We start from the raw sequence: 8,387 nt of genomic DNA on the forward strand, positions 1-8,387 counted from the left end.
CTAATAAATCATCAGATCTTCATGGCATGCTGTTAACGTGGTAGGGATGACCTGCGCCATTCCTGTAGTGCAGTAATGCCCCATAGCATGTAGGCACAGATATTGTTATTCCAGAAACAGGTTTCCTTCATGTGCCACAAGCTTTGTCTTCCACTTTAAGATGAAATCACTGCCTAAACCTCTCTTTCCCATTTCACTTCCAAATACTGCAGTTTGCTCAGAATCCTGCATTATGTGCAAATCCCACAGCAATTTTAAGGTTGCTGGTTCACATAATGGCTTCTTGCTCATCTATTACCTGGAGACTTTCTCCATGGTGCTGCTCCAGCCATCCCGGAGGCTAATTGCTGTGAAAGATCTTCCTTCCAGAGCAGTTCAAGAAATAGGTTGCTTCAGATGTTGGTGAGATCTCCCAGCAGATCGTCCCATCCTTCCCAACAAGAGATGCATCCCTGTGGCTGGACACCTCGAATGTGGAGTCTGCCAGTGATGAGCAGAGCTGCTCATTCCTGGTCGTAGTTCTGCACATCAATGTGACCATTGGACCACCAGACACTCCGTGTGTCCAGGAGGCCAAAAAACTTCCTGTGGTGCTTGTTCAAACCAGTGCCCAGTTGACCTTTTGGTGGTTTTGGTCTTCTGGAAAACCACTTTGGTCTCAAAGTCTTTTCTTGGTGTCTATTACGAACGCACCGCTCAGTGCCTTTCTGTCTGGATGACACTTCCTTGACATGTGTTGCTTCCTGCAGACTCGTATTGTGGATCCTCACCACCAAACCCCTGAGTCTGCCCTGCTTCTTTGAGTGTTTCTGCTCCAGTTCATTCATTGGTACCCTCATAGCAGCAAATATTCACAGAATTTGCCTCAGTTGCATTTGTTTGCCCCGTAGTCTGCCCTTCCAGTCCTGTGCTGGGTGATCCTGTCCTGCTGTCCTTTCCCAACAGCCGGTGTGATTTATTTACCTCCTAAACCCTGCTCTGGATGTGCCTTGCTCAGAGACCCATCACTGAGGTCTTCATGTCCCACCTTGGAGCAGGGCATGAATGAGATGGCCACGTGCCCCTACACCTCTCCTGTGCCCACTGTCAAACTGGATGGTACAAGGTGGTTGAGCTGGGCTTGTGCAGACAGTGTTAAATTACAGCTTTTTATTTCAGATTCTCCTTCATGTCCTGGGAGAAGATGCTTCATTTCTGCTGTCCTCTTCATTTCCTCCCTCTGCACCACAAGCAAAGGAGGAAAATAGCTGAGGGGGATAACATCTTTTTTTCCTGGTTTTGCTTGCCTGTTGGTTGTGTTTTGCGATGTGTAAGTACAGCAGATAGCATCATGGGGCCTTGCTATGGTTCACGTCTGTAATCTGTCCTGTTCCAAGTAAGCTGGCTGCTTGCTTTGTAGATGAGGAAAGGGGGTTGTCCCACAGCATACCTGGGCACTGCTGCGAGTGACTTCTCAAGAAATCAGACATAATGACAAATTTTTCAATCCTATTCCTGTCTCTCAAAGCCGTACCACTACCTGGTAGTGGTAGTGGTGAAGATCTCAGCAAGCCAACATGGTGTGGGTGGGTGAGTAGGTGTTTGGGGGGACTTGCAGAGATGTGGGTGCTGGCACCTCACCGCATTTCTCTTTTGTTTGCCCTCCATGGCCTCATCAGTGGTTGGTTTTGGCCAGTTCTACCATGGCCAGGATTCAGGAGGGGTTTGGTCTGGATTTTGCCAGACCATTTTTGGAAAAGATTCTCCACGTTGCTCCTCTGCCGCCTGTTCCTCTGTTGGTTCCGGGAGTGGGGGCTCCCTGGAGATGAGGTTTTGCAGTCCAAGGAGTGAAGGTCACGCATGGTCCCTGCCATGGTTCAGCGTGCTCTTACTCATCAGGGTAAGAGTGACTTTCGTCCTTGCTCAGGGGGACAGGAACCCAGGGCCCTATAAGGAAGCCGTGTGGTGCCGGGGTGTTTGGATGGTACATGCTCCTCTCTGAGCGCCCCGAAAGGATGTTTGTCAAACCAGTTGCCTCCTGGATCTTTTGATACGCTGCCTTTGTGTGGTTTGAACGAACGTCTTATCGCCTCCATCTCCCTGCTCTTTGCAGAGCACTTACTTGACTGGTAAACACACGAAGGCTGAAGTTAGAATCTTAAAAATTTCAGGTTCCTCCCCTTGTTGCCCCGATTTCTACAAAGACTTCCTTCCTCCAGCTGCTCCCTCTCTCAGCTCTGAGTTTCTATCTTTGGCTCCCTTACAGGGTGTAGAGGAGGCAGTAAAATCTTGCTAAGGATAGTTAAAACCAAGATTTCTTCTGTAGTCTAAGGAAAAAAAAAAAAAAAAAAAAAGATGCTTTCATGGGAAGAGCCGGTGCCACACGTGCGCTTGCTCCACTGCACGGCACAGCCGCCTGCCCACCTCCTCCCCTGCAAGGGGATGCATCTCCCAAAGCTCCCCTGCTGCCTGTTTTAAGGATGACATGGAGGAGGCAGAAAGCTGAGGTGTTTCTTGAGGGAGATGATGATGATCTTGCTGGGGTGCTTGTATGAGGATCTTGCCCTGAAAAAAGCTCTGGTTAGAATGCAATTGCTTTAATTCCCAATTAAGTGGTTTTCCTTCTGTTGCAGCATCAGCCCAAGCTCCTTTTTTCTTTAGCCTCATCAGACTTTTGGGCCTTTTCCCCCCAATGCCCTAAACCCTACTGCCAAATGCCACCTCCCCTCACCAGCCCATGAGTTGGCATCTCTGCAGGGCAGTCCGTGTCCCTCCACCCGTTGCCAGCAAAGCTGGGCAGCGTGTTTACGAGCTGATCCCCTGGATGAAGGGGCTTGTTTTTCCTCTCCTGTTTCCTGCCTGGGATGCTCAGCCAGCAGCCTTGGAACAATCGGGGCAGGAAAGGGCGTTATCCCGCTCTGAAGGTACCCGGGGGCTTTCTGCAGTGCCTTGCTTCTGCAGGGAAGGTAGAGAACTTTCAGCCAGGTCCTTTCCTGCCCGTGGGCATCTTGAGGAGATGCTGCTGGGATTGGCTACTGTGGAAAGAGAAATCTCAGCTTATTACATGGCTGGCTGGGTTTTCTCTCCTGTGGGGAGAGGATTAGAGCAGGGCAGGATGGTGGCTGGGGTGGTGTCTCCCCAGGGCATCAGCCTGCAGCTGTCTGGGGTGGGTGGGCAGGGATTTGCCCTGCTGGTGGGATCAGAGGTGGCCAGTGTCCTGGGAGGGAGGGGTCTCATTCCCTTCAGTACTTCATTTGGAAACACCAACTTTGGACTTGATCTTTGAGCTCTTTTGCTCTGTTCCCATCTACTGGTGGTGCCTTGGGCTCCACCGCTACAGGAGGAGATCAGAGAAGTCCTTTGGATGTTGGAGATAGGATTCATGTGGACCTTAATACAAGAGTAGTGCTTCTCCTTGCAGAAAAGCCTGTGTGACCCCTAATTTGTCTCCTCATGTGCCCTGTCCCGACCATGTGGGAACTGCTGATGGCCTCAGTCATCTCCTCGACTTGGCTGCTTTGTGCAGAGGCACCCTCTGCCCCTAGGGCAGTGTCATCCTGGGCGTGAAGGAGTTGAGGTATTCTCGTTTGCTCTGATTCCGAGCAGGAGAAAAGCCGTGAAAGGGAAGGGTCCCAGGGCGGTGAAGACAAGTGGGGGAACCACAGTCTGTCCCAGCTGAGTCAAAGCCCCTGGAAAGCCCCTGTCACAGAGCTGTGACACCCTGAGGGCTCCCTGTGGCCTTGGGCTTCACAGCCCAGCAGAAAAATAGATTATTTTTTGTTGGTGATGGGTTTGTTTTCATATTCTTTGAAAACTTTGGGATTTGTGCAAACCTTGTGCCTCAAAGCAGGACAAGTGAAAATCTAAAAGCAAAAATCAGCAAATTCCCGCTTTCTACAAAGGGATGAATGTTTACCTATTTGATGTTAGATAGCAGGAAAATTGTAATTTATCTGTCCACCTTTTGAACTGTGACAGGGATGAATGGAGACTTCTAACTAAGCAATCTCAGATGGAAACTCTCCAAAGATCTTGCATCCATGCAAGGCACTGGGACCATTTCACAAATACTTTGAAGATACTTTCCAAACTGAGCTTTGGTGTGCTATGCCTTTTCTCACTCACTTTAATCATTATTTCTTTTGGTCTTGTTAGAAAACAATCAGGTGCCTTGTGGGCAGTCAGACCTTCTGAGGGGGTAGCTTCAACTTTGCGCCATGCCCATGATGTTGCTAATGTTGGCTCATTTATCAAAAACAGGGCAAAAACCTCGATGCAAATCAGTTTTCCTCGGGAAACAGGTTTCTTAAAACCAGAGGGCTTAAATGTTGTAACAAGGTGCTGTAACATCACTGGCATGATGGAACGTTACCGACAGAAAGCCTTGCTCTCTGCCTGCAGTGTCCTGGAGCTGTTTGCGAGCTGGATCGCTGCGGTTGTGGTTCCCTCATTCCCGGTTCCCCTCTCGGTCTCTGTCAGTTCCTCTTGTCACCTCCATCGGGGTGGTCTGTGGATGCACCCTACTGATGTCCCGTGTGGGAGGGATGGAGAGGAAGGTTTTTCTTGGGATGTGCGATGGTAGATGTTTATCTTGCTTGGTCAGCTATGTGTAGGGGCTGGAGTGGTGGGAGGAGATGGGGACTCTATCTAGGTGAGATCTAGCAAGAAGTCCAGTCCTTTCTGACTGTACTGATACTGCTGGTGGCAGGAGGACAGCATGGAGGTAAGGAATGTGCCTGGAGAGCTTGGAGATTTGCCTTCTGCTCCCAGCTGTGCCACAAGTTGCTGTGGGTCAGCAGAAAAAATTCTTAACTTTTTACAAGCGTGGGTTTCTCTGCCTCTTTAATGGCAACTGTATGGTTTGCACGGTGTTTGGAGGCTGCTTCTAAGGTGCAAAGTTACCGGAGAAGGGAAACCAGTCTCATCTTAGAGAACATCCAGGGCTTGAAGTCCAGTAGCTTGATTTTGCAGGGCTGGGGTCTGATGCACGAGTAAGGTGTGGTGGGATAAAGCCCTTCTGCTTGCTTTGCTCAAGCAGGAGCAGGAGCGGCAGTTGACCTGGCCACACTTTTCTGTACACAGTATGCTTCCTGAAGAGAGGTAGTGAATGCCTTGTCCAACGGTGATACTCAGTCATTGCCTGAGGATGTTCCTCATAATTGCTGTGGTGTCCTCTCTATTCCTACCTCCTAGGAGCAATATCTCTAGAGGCTTCACGTAGGGGCTGAAGAGTTGTGTGGGTGCTGTGTTGGATTGCCTGCAGAGCTACTATCAGGAGATTTGTGACTATCCAATGTCGGAAGGTCTCTTGTTATCCTCCCTGCTGTTTTGTCTCGGTTGGTCCATCAAACCCCTTCTTTCTTCCCTGGGTGGTGGTTCTGCTCTCTCTTGAAAGTGTGCTTGACACCTGAGGTGAAGGCAGGGAAACCCACATCTTTTGCAAGACGTTGCTCTGCTTGGAAATGCACAGGGCAGCAGCCAGCCTGGGTGACAAGGGTGTCCCCAAAGGGTGCCGGGCTGTCACCACTCGCAGCGTTCTCCCTGGTTGTGTTGTGAAACGTGACTGCGGGCATTTCACCAAGCAGTGACTGCACTGTCCCTTCCACCGGCTCCCACCACCTCACACCTTGAGGGTTTGCAAAGCACCTTGTGGTTTGGCAGCTCTGCTCCTGGGAGTCCAGCTGAAGGAAGATGATGAAGGGAGAGATTACTGTTTGTTTATTTTTTGAGCAGTTGCTCAGCGCCCTCATAAACCATTGATTGAAAACCTTGACCTCAACACTTGTTTTTCTTGGTGTTCTTAAGATGCTTAACAAAGCTCCTTGGAAAGTCCAATTACGTCCTCCAGAACTGTCCCCTGCCTTGTCATTTTGCTCAGTGTGGGTGGGAAGGAAGGGGGAGTTTGGGGAATAAACAGTAGAAGAGGTCGAAACGTTTCTTCTTGGTTGCGGTGGACAAACTTGAGTCCTCTCCCATGAAAGATGCTTCCATAAGCACTGCCTTGGGAAAAGAGGTTTAGCCTCATGTGTGGTCCATAGCGTACCAGGAAAAAAAACCAAAAACACCCCAAAGGCTGTGTTTTGTGGTTTGAAAGCTATGATAATATCTTTGTCATATTTTGTCCTTAAATTCCCTAACTGTTGGGTGCTGGGACAGGAGAGGCATCGGGAAGGGATGTTTGGGTGGGTGCGGGGCTCGCCCAGAGCGTGCAGTGAGGAGTGTGTTCCCCTCCAAGGACCGAGCTGTGCTCTAAAACAAGCTGACGTGCGGGGAGGTGTATTTTTGTGAGCTGGGTGTTGTAAAGGGTGCTTATGAGTCACGCCGTGCTCTTAGTCACCGCTTTCCTCTTGCCACAAGTCATGACTAAGGTGCTGATGTGCAAATTCCCCGCTCATTCAGCCCTCGGCACCGCGGCGGAGCGTTTCTCCACTGTGGATGGATAAAACTTTTGGAGAAGACCATAATAACAGGCTGTGGCAGCAGGACGCAAGAGGCAGGAGCCCATGAGCCTCTTTGGGGTAAAGGAGAGAGCTTGCATTTGGCAGGTCAGTGGTTCCTCGTTGTGGGTTTGCTTTCACTTGTTTGGAGCCATTGGTGGCTTCTCTCCAACGTAGGAAGGACGTGGTGGGGCTGGAACCAGTCTCGGTGCTCCCTTGGCTCTTGGGGAGCCCCAGCAGCCGGGCACGCCTTCACTGACCCCTTTTGGGGGGATTGCTGGGAATGAAGTGTGGGTGGATGTGGCCATGCTGGGTGCAGCAAGCAAGGGGGGGACCAGGTGGAGCCTCTGCCAAGATCACAGCGGCTTTTGCTCCTGCCAGGGTGGAGGTGGGGAGCTGTGGTGGGGGCAGCCACCACTGAATACTGAGCATCAAACATGCAACAAATAAGTGGAGAACTGAGCATTTTGAGGTAACTTTGGCAATTCCATGAGTGTGTGGCATGGGCACAGGAATGTGCTGTGCAGGATGAAAGCAAAGGCGTCCTTGGCAGGTGGGTTTTGTAGTATTAGCGGGCTTTATTTTTAATTCCTGGATTACTTTTGTGTGTTGGTGGCGCCTCCAACCAAGAGGTGAAGAGTCTGTGGGATGGACCTATCTGTGTGTTTTGGGAAAGGAGAGATGCCTGCCCCAGGGTCCCTCTGGACACCAGAGCTGGTGCTGCAGGGGAGGAGGAAATCTCTGCCCAGTACCTCTTTGATTGCTCATGGTTGGGGCAGAACTGAGAATAAACCTTCTGGGCAAGATCCTTTTATTTTCATGGTGTCCCAGATGGACGCATATGAATTGAGTGGGATAAAATCTTCCTCCCCCTCAGCCCTCGGTTTAGGTTTGCACCCTGAGCCGTGGAGGGGAGGTGAGAGTGCGGAGCCGTGTTGTGAAAAGGCTGCAGCCAGGCACGCAATCTGTGGTTTCACAATGTCCTCGGATGTTGGGGCTGAGGTCCCTTCTGTATTTTCCTGCATTGGCACAAGGGCACATGGACCTTTTCTTCACGTTGGCTGTTGTGCCAGCAGGTGACAGTGCCGGCGGCTTTCCTGGTGGGTACAGGGGTGGCACTTGGAAATGGGTTTGTGACCATCGCCAGTGGATGTCAGAGCCACCAAGGATGATCTGTGTCTAACACAAGGGGTAAGAGCTTGGACTCTGCCCTCACTTATCCTGGGTTGGACTGGGTGATCTTTTGAAACTCCTTCCAGCCTGGGCTGTTCTATCATATAGCAGCCTTCCAGTCCCTAAAGGGGCTCCAGGAAAGCTGGGGAGGGACTCTTGATCAGGGAGGGGAGCCATAGGACAAGGGGGAATGGCAGTTAAACTGAAAGAGGGGAGATTTAGTTGAGATCTCAGGAAGAAACTTTCCTGTGAGGGTGGTGAGACCCTGGCCCTGGTTGCCCAGAGAAGCTGTGGCTGCCCCATCCCTGGAGGGATTCAAGGCCAGGTTGGATGGGGCTTTGAGCAACCTGGTCTGGTGGGAGGTGTCCCTGCCCAGGGCAGGGGGTTGGAAAGAGATGATCTTTAAGGTCCCTTCCAACCCGAACCATTCTATGATTCCATGGTTCCCATTGACCCCATTGCGAGATGCTGCAGCTGTGATCTCCTGCAGTGTTATCTTCGGTGGAGGCTAACCCCAGACTACCTCCTTGCCACAGACACATGAGCAAGACTTGATCTGTCCCACAGACGGAAGTTGTGAGAAGGCAGATATGCCTGCAGTGGGTCAGGGGGAGGGTGCCTTGGCCCCACAGCCTCTCATGATCGGATTGTGGATATCTGCACCTCCTTTTCTTTGCCATGGTTGGGAAGGATTGGGGGAACAGAGGAGAAGATGATGCCTGGCAGAGTGCGGGGCATCGTTGGCTTTGGGGTTGGAAAGGGTTGACAGAAGGCAGTGATGGGGTGGTGTTTCTCCAG

Source organism: Numenius arquata, chromosome 17 (genome assembly GCF_964106895.1).
Source record: "Numenius arquata chromosome 17, bNumArq3.hap1.1, whole genome shotgun sequence".
Classification (NCBI taxonomy): Eukaryota; Metazoa; Chordata; class Aves; order Charadriiformes; family Scolopacidae; genus Numenius; species Numenius arquata.